The 15,057-nt window shown below is 42.0% G+C and overlaps 1 protein-coding gene across 1 annotated transcript in view; it reads left to right on the plus strand.

Annotated features, from left to right (window-relative positions):
- The window catches only part of LOC149790552 (uncharacterized), a gene marked incomplete at its 5' end in the record, with an annotated part of 46,977 nt that overhangs the window by 15,869 nt on the left and 16,051 nt on the right, over nucleotides 1–15,057 (plus strand). The gene's annotated exons all lie outside the window — the stretch shown is intronic.

Genomic DNA, 15,057 nt, shown 5'->3' on the forward strand with positions numbered 1-15,057 from the left:
ATAGAAATGAATGTTGTTTCCCGTTATATATTTGGAATTCATGTAGGAAATTGATGACGATAATTATCATAGAGGTTGAAGAATTTTTACGGGCTCGGCTCAGGTGGGTACGCGAGAAACTTGGCATTAGCTTCTTGTGGGTCGGTGGTTCTTTCCGGGGTTTTACCGGGTTCTTCCACCGCCATTTATACAGGCCGCCATGTATAGCCTATCTTGTGCTGAAAAATGGCGTTAAATCCTATAACAACAACAACAAATAATTTTTAATTCGTATTCCAAGGAGATTCGAACCCGAATATATATATATAATGATATAATTTATGAAGAGTTGGTTGGCTAGTAATACCTTCACCTAGCTGTTTCTAAAATTATAAACTACTGAGAGTGAGACTAAACGAAGTAAGACATGCCCTGTAGTAGGATAAAAGGAAATTAAAATAATAAAATTAGATGTGCAAATATTTGTGTTAATGTCTCGATGGCTTAGCAGCAGATGCATCCGTATTCTCACGGTGACGTCTTAAACTGTATTAAGAACTGATGCCTAATGTTTATCTTTAACCTAATAATTCCATCATTGTGTATTATCACATTTCCAAAGAACCATTTCCAAAGACATTTCCCATATTTGTATGCAAATGTATATACATCATTAATGATCAGTGGATTTTAAGTGCTACGAGTCCATACTCATAAAATATGTGAGAGAAAAGTAGTGAGGACAACAAGATTTGTAAAATTTAAACAAATAATTTATTTCCCTAGAATACAAAGTGAAAATGATAAAAAATAACTTACTGTACTGCAAAAATACTCTAAGAATTAAAACAAGTCCTAGCAACAAAAAGTTCTGAATGAAAGTGAGTTTAAATCTCGAAGAGATTTAAAATTGATTGCGATTACGTGCATGTTATGGTCGCGAAGTGCTTATGTGTCAACAGTCTCTCGTTGAATCACGGAAATATTCTTCCAGGTTATTATTCAGTATAAATTCTGATGAATGTCTTTATACAAGAATTTTGTCAGAGCACTTTTGTATTTAAATAGAAAATATTCAATTGAATTCAATAATTTGAGAAAAAAAAGTTTTATAGCCCAAACTGGTCACAACATAATACAACTTAAAGTGCTAGATGTTAAAGCACGATTGGTACAATTCTGACAAGTCACAAGTTGATATAGTTCTCGGTTTGACATCAGGTCACAAATTAGCATTTTCTAAAAACAACCATTGCCTAATGGAAAATAACTTTCTAGCATGATTTAATGAACCTTGTTTATTTAAAACATAATAATCTCTTAAGTTCGCCTGGGAATCTCAAAAACACCGTCCCAGATCAACATATTTACGCCATCTTGCTTACTTGAATGATAATTCGGTCAATCAACTCCTACACATAGAATAATGAAGCTATTATCATTTGTTTACATCAATGAAATACAAACTGGTTTAAAAAATGTCATTCAGAACTTAACTCAAGTTTGGACTAGGTCGAGTCCAGCAAACAATTTTGCCTTACAATACCATGTAATGAATTAAAACAATTTAAAACTAACAGACAAATAATTAAATTAAATATACATACCACTTCCCTGATTTTTTAAATGTTCGATGACAAATGATTAGAATAAAGAGACTGAGTAGTTAAAATAGGATCACTGTGAACAATACCTTTTGATTGATCAAAACAAGGAGTAAAAGTGACCTTATCAAATGCCTGACCAATACATGTGTCAGCTAAAGGAATACTTTCTGATCAATACCATTCTCGAGAACTTTGTTTGATATAGTTCTGATAACTGCACAAGTTGGGTATATATCAGGTAATTCTTTTTTAATAGGATCGGCTTTCTGATCCAAATAAGGCTTGACAGTTACAAATGGATTAACCACAACCTTATCTCCAGCGTGGTCATTGCCTAATAATAAATGACTGTCCTCAATGAGTGAAACAAGCACTGTTCCGACTGTCACTGGTCCTGAGACTATGTCTGATGACAAATTTACACAGTGGAGAGGAACATTAACAAAGCCGCATTCTACTCCCTGAATTAAAACACTTTTATTAGAAGAAGGCTTCTCAGAAAAAGGCAAAGTAACTGATAATAAATAACTCTGAGCTCCCGTGTCCCTTAAAAGTTTAAAAGGGATGGGATTGGCTGAATCACTCATGAGTGATATAGAACCCTTCGACATGAATGGTTCATAACTCTCCATAATAAAATCAGACTGGGTTTTATTAGACGCAGCAAATGCATTGCTGTCAATAGATGACCGTGGCCTAGATCTCTTAGAAATAAGAGTATTTGGGATAGATCTGTCTTAATTTTGTTGCTTAGCTTTCAATTTGTAACCATCAGAAATAACGTGTCCTTTCTTCTTACAGTGGATAAAAGTAGGAAGAGATAAGGATTTCTGATCATTCTTATCAGAAACTTGATTTCTAAAAGTTGTGCCAGATTGAAATTTAGAAGGGATTCTATAAGGCTGGAATACTTTTTACCAGACGATTGCTAAGTGGAAGACATACATACAAAAGAAACTTTATGAGTTAAGGAATACACGTCAGCAGAACGATCAGCATTTTCCAAGGTTTCGACCTCATGCTCATTACGAAAAGTCTTAATGTAACTATGGATGCAATTCTTGAACTCTTCAAGTAATACGAGTTCTCTGAGAATTTCATAATCTTGATCAACTTTCTTGGCTAAACACCATCTATCAATTAACTGCTGTTTTCTCTTGCTAATTCGACATGAGTTTGTCCTGCTTCTTTTTTACAGTTCCTGAATTTTTGTCCATAAGCCTCAGGGACTAACTCATAACCCTTTAAGATGTATTCCTTATCCAGATCATAGTCGGCACTTTGCGTTACTGACAAGGATGCATATATGTCTCGTGCTTTGCATAAAAAGTGCACTCTGCATCAATAGAGTCCAATTTTCCCTTGTCCATTTCGAATTTCCAGAACAATTTTAAAAATGAGGAAAATATTTGTCTACTTTTTGTGTCTAAATAGGGACACTAAGCTAATATTCTTAGTAACATCAAAACTTCAATTTGTATGTAAAGTGGAGATGTGCTTTACGCTTTCCAGCTCTAATTCTCTTAATCTAAATTTTTTCCTTCTCTCTTTGTATTAGCAGTTGCATATGTCTCTCTAGCCTCTTTCTCCAACAGCATTTGTTTCTTTGTCTCCTTTTTCTCCAACTGCAACTGTATTTGTTTCTCTTCTTTCTGTAACTGCATTTGTTTCTCTCTCTCCTCTTTCTCCAACTGCAACTGCAATCCCCTCTCTCTTTCCAATTTATCTAATTGCATTTGCTTCTCCTCTTTCAAGCTTTCTTAACTCTAATTCCATCTTGTATTTTAATTTTAATTCATTTAATTTTATTTTAGAGTCTCATACAGACTTACTGATCGAAACCAATGCACTTTTATCCAATACGTTCTTTTCCACAAAATATTGGACCAAAATATTTTTTATTTCTTGCTTCGTTAAAGAAGCTTTTGCCTCAGAAAGATCATAGTTTCTGGCTATTTGAAGCAATTCGTCATTTTTCAAATAGTCTAACTGCTCCTGGGTAGGATTTGAAATAAAGATCTCTACTTTTTGATGACACTGTAACAAAGTTTGTTGACTTCAATAAAGATTCCTAACATTTGAAATAATTTTTGGGATTTAAAAATTCCGAAACATGGGGAATTTAAATTTCAAAAACAAAATTTCCTGAAATATTGTAGCAAAATTCGTATCCTGGACGAGCCCTCAATTTTCTGTTACATGTCTATGCTCATAAAATGAGTAACAGAAAAGAGTGAAGACAACAAGCTTTATAAAAGTTAACAAATAATTTATTTCCCTATAATACAAAGAGAAAAATGAGAAAAAAAAAATAACTTACGGCATAGCGAATTAAACCCAAATAATCCAATAATTAAAATCACAAGCCCTAGTAATAAAAGTCCCTACTAAAACTGAGTTCAAGTCCCGAAGAGAACTAAAATTGAATGCGATGACGCGTCTGTTATGGTCAGCGAAGTGCTGATGTGCAAACAATCTCTTGATGAATCACGGAAATATTATTCCAGGTTATAATTCAGTATAAATTCCAGTGAATGTCAGTAGTAAAGTGGGGCACATTAGGGACAATGGGACTTAGCATTAAAAAGACCCCTGGGTCAGATTAGGGACAATGGAAATTTAACATGGAGAGAAATCGTGGGTCACTTTAGGGACAATGGGAATTTAACATAGAGTTTGGGTCTGTCTAGGGACAAGGGAAATTAACATGGGGAATAGAAATTGGGCTTTTGGGATTTTTTTTTTTTTTTTTTAAAAATTTTTTTAAAATTTAAATTTAAATTTAAATTTAAAAAAAAGGGGTAGGCAATGGAAAGGCTATCTCTTTTCGAGAAATATGGCTGGCCCTGAAAAGGGCCTTTGGGTTTATGTTAATGTATTCATTAACATAAATGGTACCGCATTGGTCTTCTTCTTGTCCTTAGGCTACGTCTCACTGTTGGTCCGTAAATCAGCACTCTTTTCAGGCATCCTTGTCTTTCTACGTAGATCCTACGTATCCACAGGCTGGTGTTTGTCCTGTGGACAACGGTCCACTTGGATCGGACATACATGGGTATGTCCGTCCGGAACATCATGGAAGACACAAGCGTAGAAGATTGCACATCGGTCCACATCTTGAAGCGACGAGAACAAGTGAATCAATGCACTGAACTGCGCTTATTTATAGGTAGAGGCAGGATTGAAACGGATTGAGTTCATTCACCAATCCAAACACGCGTTACAAAATTCAGTCAGCCCGCATCCAATCCGAAGAGAGTAGTCTGTGACGTCAGTTGGTCTATATAGATTCGCTAGCGCTTGTGTGCAGTCAATCTATGCGACAGTGATTCAACATGACGGAAACTCAGAAAACGATCCATTGGGGTGCACCAGCAGGGGAGACTGCCCAAGGGAACCCGGACTTACTTTCAGAAGAGGTACATTGGGATTTTGTGGATTTTCTTACCTCGCAAGAATTTGTTCCGGAACCTTCGTTACCTTCTTCATTACCGCAAGTGGAGAATTTTAGACAGAGACAGAAAGAAGAATTGGAGAAATTTATGCAACGACAAAAGGAAGCGGAACAAGCTTTTCACCTACAGCAACAGCAACAGCAACAAGAAGAGGTAAGAAAAAAACAACAGCAACAACAGCAAGAAGAAGTAGCAGCAAAGAAACAAGAGGGTGAAAATCAAACGGCTACGGTACTGTTGGACATTTTAGCGGAGTTAAGAAGTCTGAAACAAATGTATCAGACTTCTTTATCACGACCGAAGAGAATACGACCTTCCCGAGCTAAACACGCCAACCCTGTGACTAAGCCTGTCGTACCACCCATAGTGATTTCAACCCAATCATCAGAAGTAGGCCTTGGCCGTGGCAAAGGCTTAAGGCAGTTAAAGTTGATTGGTTAAACTCACCCCTACACCAAAATAAAAAGGCCCTTTTCAGGGCCACCCACATTTCTCGAAAAGAAATACAATTTCAATTTGCCAATAACTCAAAAATAAACTCCACCCATTTTACCCTTATAGTACGTGTCTGTGTATGAGTGCGTGAGTGTAGCTTCTTATTTTAAAATCAAAACTCAAAGACACTTACCTTATATCATTCATGTATTCTTTTATCCATTTTTTACAATCCAATTCACAATTCACCACAGAACACTTTAATTAAAAGTTCATTGACTTCTTCTTTCTCCTTGTTTAGTCTCTCTGTTTTTTGAATTTCTTCACCGTTTTTTCCTCATTTTCTTCCCTTCTTCTTTTCTTCTCCTGTTTCTTTGCTTCTTTTAAATAGAATTGTCTTCTTTCTTCCTCTGAAGAATCCCTCTCTTCTTTCGAAGAATCCCTCTCTTCTTCCGAAGAATCCCTCTCTTCTTCTGAAGAATCCTTCTTTTCTTCTGACTCCTCTTGTTTCTTTTTTGGGCAATCTGGAGACCAATGTCCTTTTTCTTTACAATAATAACAGGTATCTTGACTTTTGTCTTTTTTAGCCCCTGTTTTTTTCTTTTTTGACGGTCTGGACGCTCTGAAGACCAATGCCCTTTCTTCTGACAGATATAGCAAGTATCCTGACTCTTATCTCGAAAGGAAGGAGAGTAGTCCGTCGGCTGGTCTGAAGAGAATTTTCTAATGACCCCTCGCAAAGCTCTGACGAAACGTTCCATCTGGGTAGTCTCTTCCATCGTTCTCCTTGGTTTGAGAGTGAAATGAATAGTGAAAGGACAAGACACACCCTTTTTATATACGCTGGTTTGCCATGACTATAAATTAGTCTATGGTGTTTGAACTTGAGTCATTTGACGTTTTGCACTCAAGATGAAACGATCATATTCATTCGAGAAGAAAGAAGAAGAAGAAAGTAAGAGGCAGAAACGTGATCTATCGCCTCGTACCAGGGCCGAAATCTTGGCACAAATTCATGCCAGTGATTTTGAAGAGGACATGAGTGAACCAGAATCCGAACCCTCTAAACCAAGTTCACCACCCTTAGTCAACCCTGAAAAGTACTATTCCATTCGAGAGACGGAAAAGCGCTCCTCTAGAAAATTTAGAACCACGGCTTACACCTACACGGTGAAGTTTAAAGATTTCAAGGCCGACGTACCCTTGGAGAAAGCAGAAGGGTTTATCACCGAGATGTGGGATTCTTTGCTCACCGCACTCAAGCGACAATGTCAACCCAAAGAAGACGATCGCTTGACACTATCCATAGATCACGACGGTTTGAAATCCCCTGTTTGGATCGAGTTTAGCAGACCCGCAGAACTAACCCCTTCCAAAGTCATGGACAAGATTCAACACGTACAACAATCTAATGACCAGTTTGACATCACCGATGGTAAAGCCACACTGAAAATGGCTCACGTTTCTCTTCCTCAAGGGACAGGACGCAAAAAGGTCCTACTGGTGAACGACCTTCGCAACACCAAAAAGAGTCTCGTCCGAATTGACAACCCTCAAGACCAGATGTGCTTAGCCCGTGCCATCGTGGTGGGACGAACCTATGCCAACAAGAACGACACGGTAGAATGGAAAAGAACCTGGGAGAACATTCGAAAATCGAACCGAACCAAACAACGAAACGAAGCAGAACTCCTGTTGCAACAAGATGGCCTGTCCAAAGACACACCCTGTGGCATTCCTGAGATGCAAAAATTGCAAGATGCCCTAGCTCCACGCTACACCTTGAAAGTGCACTCTCTGTTGTTTCGAGGCCAGGATTTTAAGGACGGAAAATACATTCACCTTTATTATCACGATGACCATTTCGATACCATTACCAGTATCACCGGATTCCTGGGATACAGTTATTATTGCGAGAAATGTGATTATGGTTATAACAATCGAGACCAACACAAGCATTGTGGATTGAAATGCCCAGGATGTTTGGCCTCTCCACCCTGTCTGAGCGAAGAACCAGTGCCTTGTTCGACTTGTCTGCGCACGTTTGTCAGCCCTGCCTGTTACCAGCAACATTTGAAAACACAAGGTTCACAGAAGAAATGTGCTTGTCAACTCCTGAGATTGTGCCCTACGTGTGGACAAGGCATACTTACCAACAATGCCAAGGCACACGTATGTCGAGGAAAGAAAAAATGTCACATTTGTCACCACATCGTGGACTTGGAACACGAATGTTACGTGCAAAAATACCAACCCCCACCAGAGAAAGAGGACGGTCAAAAGAAGAAAGGCAATTTCATCTTTTTCGATTTCGAATGCATGCAAGAGACTGGCATTCACATCCCTAATTTCTGCGTGGCTCATCGAGCGTGCGAGAAGTGCATTCAAGAACCTATCTTCAATCATTGTCCTCACTGCAGCAAGATTCCTGGAGGACGTGAAAAAATCTTTCGGGAACGAAACACGTTAGCCGATTTTGCCCAATGGGTCTTAGACCCCATCGACAAGACGTGGAGCCAAGAGGACATCGAACGTTACGGAGATTGTCATCGTCATGCCACGGTGATGGCTCACAATTTCTCCGGATACGATGGACAGTTTCTTTTGAGGTACTATGCGGAACAAGGCACCGAGCGTCCTAAAGTCACTTTGAACGGAGCCAAAATCATTTTCATGCAAGTGGGACAAGTACAGTTTAAAGATTCGATGAGTTACTTGGCCATGCCTTTGAGTCGAATGCCTAAAACGTTTGGAATGACAGAAATGGCTAAAGGGTACTTTCCACACTTTTTCAATACGGAAGCCAATCAACATGCCGTTCTACCCCATTTACCTGAGGCTCACTATTACGACCCCGACAACATGCGTACCGAACAACGAGACGATTTCTACGCTTGGTACCAGGCTCATGCCTCTGACCGCTTCGACTTTCAGGAAGAAATGTTAAAGTATTGTCGTTCCGACGTGGACATTTTACGACGTTGCTGTGGAAAATTTCGAGAACTGTTCATGGAACACGGAGGGGTCGATCCTTTGAAAGAAGCTTGCACCATTGCCAAAGCGTGTTCCTTAGTGTACCGCCAACGATTCATGCCTGAAAACATCGTGGCTGTCATCAGTCCTCAAACGACCCACTATGTCAAGCGTCAATACTCGGTCAATGCCCTACGTTGGTTACATTACTTGTGCGACAAGGAAGACAAATGGATTCAGCATGCCCGCAACGGAGGAGGCGAAAAGACCATCAGAACGTATTCGGTAGATGGCTGGGACTTAGAAAACCCCAAGATCGTGTACGAGTTTAACGGTTGCTTATTTCACGGATGTCCCGTCTGTTACCCTGACCGTGACACTAAAAATCAGTTTTTGCAACGAACCATGGAAGACTTGTACCAGGACACTTGTCAGCGACGCCTAAAGTTAGAACAGCAAGGATACCAAGTGGTGGAAATGTGGGAACACGAGTACGATCACCGTTTGAAAACCGATCCCGAGTTTAAACGCCTCGTGGAAAGTTACCAGTTCATGGACCCGCTGAACCCGAGGGATAGTTTGTACGGAGGAAGGACCAATGCCACCTGTTTGCTGTACCAAGCCGACGAAGAGAAAGGAGAAGAAATCAAATACTTGGACGTGTGTTAGCTGTATCCCTACGTGTGCAAATATTGTCGCTTTCCTGTAGGGCACCCGCAATTGTTCACGGAACACATCGACCTGAAAAACATTCGACAATACGAAGGTTTGATCAAGTGTAAAGTTTTGCCTCCCACGAACCTATACCATCCCGTCTTACCTCACCATTGTCAAGGCAAACCGATGTTTCCCTTGTGCCGTACTTGTGCCGAAACGTGCAACCAGGACCATCCTTGCCATCACAGCCAGGAAGAACGTGCCTTGACGGAAACCTGGGTCAGCGTCGAATTGTTCAAAGCTCTGGACATGGGATACCAACTGTTAGAAGTGTACGAAATTTGCCACTTTCCCAAGACACAACAGTACCACAAGGGTGACCCTACTCAGAAAGGCATTTTCGCCGACTACGTGGATGCCTTTTTGAAACTGAAACAAGAAGCCAGCGGCTATCCTTCCTTGTGTCACACTCCCGAAGACCAAATACAATTCAAAGAGAAATACTACGCACAAGAAGGAATCTATTTAGACCACATCGAAAAAAACGAAGGCAGGCGATCGTTTGCCAAAGTGATGTTAAATTGCTTGTGGGGTAAAATGGCACAACGACCGTGTTTACCCAAGACGGAATATTTGACAGAACCTTCCCGCTACTTCCAGATGATTCACGACAAAACCAAATACATGAAACACGTGGACGTCGTTCGAGAGGATTTGATCTTGGTCAATTACGAAGAAGATCTGGACTTTGTACAAGACGACCCTTTTGGAAATGTCATCATTGCGGCTTACGTGACAGCTCATGCTCGCTTAAAATTGTACGAAGCTTTAGAACTGTTAGAAGAACGCGTCCAGTACTTTGACACGGACAGTTGCATTTACATCCATCACCCGATTCAACAGCACCCTGACATCGAAGGAGACCGTTTAGGAGCCTGGACAGACGAGCATCCCGACGACAAGATTCTAAGTTTCGTCAGTGGTGGTCCCAAAAACTACGGCTACGAATACCGGGATAAACAAGAAGTGCACACGACGTGCAAAGTGAAAGGACTGACTCTGAATCATCGTACCAGTCGAGTGGTCAACTTTGGGGTATTGAAAGAAGCCTTGCAATCGTGAAACTTTAAAGTGACCACCTATCAACCGAACAAGATTGTACGTTTACCCACTCACCACATCGTCAGTCGACCCTTGGAAAAAGTCTATCAAATCGTGTACCAGAAGCGAGTGCGACTTCCCAATCACTTCACCTTACCGTACGGTCACGTCGGTATTGGTCTGTATATGAAAAGGAACCCTAGGCAAGATCGATAGTTCATTGTTCATTGAAGTAACTTACCATGTCGTTGACGAAGAAGAAACCAGATTGGTTAGGAGTCAAATGTTGGACATCACCGAGACCAGGGTTTTGAGGCTTGGACACAAGAGGTGGCCCAGTATGCACGAGAGTTATTCAAGGAAAAAAAGTTACTTTTCAACCTTTGTTAGTGACGGTGCCAGAAGAACCCGTCACCCAGGACAGGACTGTCGTGGACAGGCCTGAAAGACCCTTTCGGGAGGACACTTGTGTGACCTTACCCCTACTATAGAACTGGTTAGAACTTTACCCAAAACATGTTGTACAGACACTTGTGTTTATTCCACGTTCATGGTTATCATGTGCCTTTTATTCTTGTACTTAAGCCTTTGGCTTTTATGCATTTTTGTCTTTCGTATTCATGTTTGAAACATTCAATAAACGTGTTCTGAAAAAGTATATAAACTCTTGTCTTGTTTGTTTTTCGTGTCACAAGTGACATTTCTCACACCAAGGCTACCTCTGCTGTCTCTGCTCCCTCTTCCTCTATTGTCAAAGTCATCGACGAACACTTAGATCGTGCCAGTTGGGAGGCTTTGTATCTTCGCCATCCCATTAACATGCTCATTGCTGGACCTAGCGGTTCAGGCAAAACCGAATTCGTCAAACGTTTGATCGAACATAAACATCATTTGATCGATCGACCCCCTCAACGAATCGTGTGGTGTTACAAAGAGTGGTAATCGGCGTACAGCCTCTTGCGAGAAAGTCAAGGCGATTCCATCGTGTTTGTGGAAGGCATTCCTAAAGAAGACGACGGCATCGTCTCTGACTCCCGTCTAACCCATTTGGTCATTTTCGACGACATGTTAGGAGAAGACGAAGAAGAAATTAAACTGTGGTTCACGCGCAAAGGGCATCACCGTAATGCCAGTGTCGTTTACATCACCCAAAATTTGTTTCAACAAAGTAAAGCCCATCGCACCATCAGTCTCAATGCGCATTACGTGGTCTTGTTTAAAAGCCCTCGAGATAAATCGCAAGTGCATGTCTTAGCCAAACAGTTAGGAACGCCTTGGCTGACTCAGGCGTACGACGATGCCACTCAAACTCCACACGCCTATTTACTCGTCGATTTGAAACCTACGACTCCCGAGGATTTGCGATTTCGTACCCACTTGTTTCACCACTGGTGCCAAGACGGAGGGTCTGTCCTGTACACGTCTCCATCCTCGACTTCATTTCACTCCCCATAAAAAAATCTATAAAAACCTCAGACACTTTTTCGTCTGTCTCACTCTCAGTGCGAACATGACTTCCCTTCAGTCGCATCTTCCCGTCAAATTGATTCGTGCCTTGTATGGCATCAGTCGAAAAAAAGATCCACAAACACGAGCTCGTGTCTTAGAAGCTAGTCTCAAAGAAGTCTTACGATGGTTCACGGTGACGGCACGTCAATTACTCCAAGGAATCATTCAGATTCCTCATCAAACCAAACGCTTTTTCGATCGAAACAAAGTCGCTTTGGTCCAACTGGCCGATCCCCGCATCGACACTCAAACCAAAAAGCAAATCATTTTGAAACCTGGAGGGAGCGGTACTCTAGGAGGGGTCATCATTCGCTCACTCTTAAGATGGGATCCTAATGCCCCCAAAGTTATACCCAAGACAAAAGTCCAACGAAGCCCCAAGAAGAAAAAGACCAGGTCCCCATGGAGAACTTCTCCAGTGGCAGGACCCTCCTCTGACCAGACACCACCACCACCCCGGAAAAAGAAAAGAAGCCCCCAGAAAAAGAAAAGTCCACAGAAAACTAGCCGCAAGAGAGGCACTTCGGCCAGGACGCAACCTTACACTTGCAAACCACGACCTGCCACGGCGGTGACTGCGTCTCCGGCAGCTTCACGTTTGTCCACTTCTCCGTTAATGACACCCAGAACTGAAGAGTACTTGGAGACGTTGATCACACCAAGAACTTCTCCGTTGATGACCCCCAAAAGAACTTCCCCAGTGGCAGGACCTTCCAATTTAGTGGCAGTGGCTGCTGCTCACAAAGTACCTTCTCCCAAAATCAAAGTTCAAGAAAGATCGGGCATGTTACAAAGTTTACTGGATTTGTCCAAGCAAGAACTGGCTCGATTTAGTCCGTTACGTACCCCTGCACGACGTGTCATGCCTGTCCTCAAACTAATACGACGTAAAGACAATCAGTGGCGACGCGTTCCAGTATAAAAAAGGCCTGTGACCAAGTCGGGTATCAGTGTTTTTTGGTGCTCCTGAAGACTCAAAGATGTCACCCTCCAGAAAACCCCAAGGAAAGAAAAGGAAAGGACTGCCACCACGTTTAGCCAAACATGGGGACATGTTATCTGTCCTGTCCAAAGCTTCTCCACTCCTACGAAAAAAACTCATTCAAACAGCCTCCAAAGAGGTCATCGATACCGTGTGCGAATGTTGTTTGAACGTTTTGAAAGGCACGATCCCTTTGTCCAAACACCAGAAACAATGCTTAGGCAAACATCGTCAGGTTCTTCGCCAAATGGTTCAAAAGAAAATTCCCATTCGTCAAGAAAAGAAGATGTTAGTGCAACGTGGAGGTATTTTACCTCTCTTGTTAGGCCCCATACTGAAAGGAGTCTTGGGAACCATGTTGGGAGGACTGGTGGGAGCAAGATAAAAAGGCCTTGGAAGTTCCAAGATCTCAGAATCGACCCCTGACAACCCCATGGAAGGACGAAAACTAGCTTTAGTGCCTTACAAACGATGGATGGAATACCATCGGTGGCAAGAACAACACACCCCGCATTTACCTCCCAATCCCAATTTGAGCGAGATGTCCCAGTTACAACACGAATTGCAGTCCTTGATGGATCGCCAAGATTTGTCCGAAACAGAAAAATCACAAAAGTACGGTCAACTCTTGCAAAGACTGCAACTCTTTCACCAGAAAGCTTTAGACGAAACAGCTCTACCCACTCTGAAAGATTTTAAGACCTTGATGAAAAGTCCAGCACCAGTACCAGTACCAGTACCAGTACCACCAGTACCCGTGACCAAGACAGGAAAAGGAGAAGAAGAGGAAGGGTTTCAAACTCCACCAGAAAAAGTACGCAAGTTAACAACACCACCTACCTCCAGAATTGGATGGATTAAAAAGATGATGGCCACCCCTTCTTCCTCACAAGAGAAAAAGAAAGTGAAGACAGAAGTGAAGACAGAAGTGAAACAAGAACCGATATCCCCCGCTCAGACATACTTCTCCTCTTCGACACCTATTGCTGGCCGCACACGCAAAGCATTGCAATCCAAGAAAGTACCCCAAGAGAAAAAGAGTAGCATCCTCCAAGAGTGGTTGTCTTATTAACACACCAACCAAGACAAAAAAAAAATGGAAAAAGTCTTAGTCAGCATTTACTACGATCCCTCCCATCCTGCAGGTTACGTAGGAGTTCAAAAATTGTATCGTGCTGCCAAAACGCGACTGAAAAGTCTCCGTTTACCTCAAGTGCAACGATGGTTACAAGAACAAGCTACCTACACTTTACACAAATCCATTCGACGCAAGTTTGCCAGAAGTCGCACCCGAGTGGAAGGCATCGATCATCAATGGCAAGCCGATTTAGCCGATGTCTCTCATTTGGCCAGCTACAATCGTGGCTACAAATATTTGTTTTGTGTCATCGACGTCTTTTCCAAATTTGCTTGGGTCGTACCATTGACTTCCAAATCGAGCAGCGAGTTAGTGCGAGCCCTGCAACGGGTGTTGAAACAAAGCGGTCGTCACCCTCTTCGATGGCAAACGGACAAAGGCACCGAATTTCGGAACCAAGCTTTCCTTAAAGAATTAAAGAAACGTGACATTCATTTTTTTACCACCGAGAATCCCGAAACTAAAGCCAGCATCGTGGAACGTTTTCAACGCACTTTGAAAGAACGCATGTGGAAATATTTTACGCATCACCACACTCTGAAGTACATCGACATCTTACCGCACCTGGTGCAAGCGTACAACCAATCTTACCATCGAAGCATCGGACGTGCTCCGCAAGACGTGACTCCCGACAACGAAGTGCTGGTGTTTGAGCGCCTGTTTGGTACGTCCCCGACGAGGGCTGTCCCCAAGAAAAGTGGAATGTTGGCCGTAGGAGATTGGGTGCGCATTGGCAAAACCAAACGCACTTTCGACAAAGGTTATTTACCTAACTGGACGACCGAATTGTTTCGCGTCACTGGACGAGTGCATGGCCGTCATCCTGCCGTCTATAAATTGGAAGACATGAACGGAGAAGTGCTCAAAGGAACGTTTTATTTGCCCGAGTTACAACGTGTGACCAAAAAAGAAGACGACGTGTACGACATCTAAAGCATTCTCGAACGCAGAACCCGTAAAGTGGGCAAACGACGTGTCAAAGAAGTCAAAGTACGTTGGAAAGGATATCCACCCAGTTTTGATTCTTGGATCGACGCTTCGCAAGTCATCGACTATAAAAAGAAGTGACCATCATGCCCTTTCACACAGACGCAGCTACGTCGACCACTTCCTCACCCAGTTCTTCTGTGCAAGATTTACAAAAACAACCCTTGTGGGTGTGGTGTGGAGAACGTGTGCCTAAAACGCAAATCGTCTTTTTCTGCCAAATCTTCGTGGTGT

This window comes from Sinohyriopsis cumingii, chromosome 10 (assembly GCF_028554795.1).
Source record: "Sinohyriopsis cumingii isolate HCF-2022 chromosome 10, ASM2855479v2, whole genome shotgun sequence".
Classification (NCBI taxonomy): Eukaryota; Metazoa; Mollusca; class Bivalvia; order Unionida; family Unionidae; genus Sinohyriopsis; species Sinohyriopsis cumingii.